The sequence below is a fragment of the Penaeus monodon genome, chromosome 32, assembly GCF_015228065.2.
Source record: "Penaeus monodon isolate SGIC_2016 chromosome 32, NSTDA_Pmon_1, whole genome shotgun sequence".
Taxonomy (NCBI): Eukaryota; Metazoa; Arthropoda; class Malacostraca; order Decapoda; family Penaeidae; genus Penaeus; species Penaeus monodon.
The window spans coordinates 12977719-12978804 of record NC_051417.1 but is presented as its reverse complement, the minus strand read 5'-3'; positions in this window follow the sequence as shown (position 1 = coordinate 12978804).

Below are 1086 nucleotides of genomic sequence, written 5' to 3'. Positions count from 1 at the left end.
AACGTGAAAGAAACGAATATGATAATTACCTTAACACCACTTTCTTTCAACATCTAAATTCTCCTTACCGTGGATCTTTGACGCCCAGCTTTGATACAGTGAATAGTCGAAATCCCATCGTAATGCTGTAAAGGTTTGGACTGAGTTTATTGCTTCTGTTTAGAGGATCGAATACCCTGTATGAGGTTCAGATCACAATAGATTCATGAATTTGTATGAAAAGGGTACATTTATGCACAAACTTTTCACACTCATTTATCGTTTATCATTGTTCTTTATCTCTGTACACCTTATTTATCTCTGTTCATCATCTCTACTCACCTTCTCCCATTTTCCTCTTCCTTTCTTTTTATCTCTCTCAACGTCTTTATCTCTATCTTCCATCTTTTTTTCCTGTCTCCTTCTTCGTGCATTTTCGCTTCGCCTCTGTCCAATTATCTCCTCATCTCCTTCTATCTCCTCTTTCGTCTCGATTTTTATCCCTTTCCCTCTTCCTCTTCTTCATCTCCCTTTTCGTCTTTCTCTTCACTTCCATTACTCTTGATATATTTACTTCATTTTCTTCATTTCATTTTATCTCTCTCTTCATTTTCATCCCTCGTTATCTCCTCCCTTCTTCCTATTCGTCTTTACTTTTATCTCCTTCCTTCTACCTATTCATCTCCTTCCCTGTTCATTTTCTATCGCTCTTTTCATCTCCCATCTTTTTCTTCGCCTCTGCCCATCTCCCTCTTCGTCTTCCATCTTCCTCCTCATCTCCTCCCATCGCTCTCTTCGCTTCTGCCCATCTCCGTCTTCGTCTCCCATCTCCCCCTTCGCTTCTCCCCATCTCTCTCTTCGTCTCCCATCTTCCCCTTCGCTTCTGCCCATCTCCCTCTTCCGTCTCCCATCTCCCCCTTCGCTTCTACCCATCTCCTTCTTCCGTCTCCCATCTCCCCCTTCGCTTCTCCCCATCCCCCTCTTTCGTCTCCTATCTTCCCCTTCGCCTCCCTCCTCCCGACGGCGCAGGGACGTAACGCAAGGGAGTCGCGTCGCCATAGAAACGGGAATTTCGTTTGCAGTTCATCCCGATTCCCTTGTCTGGCT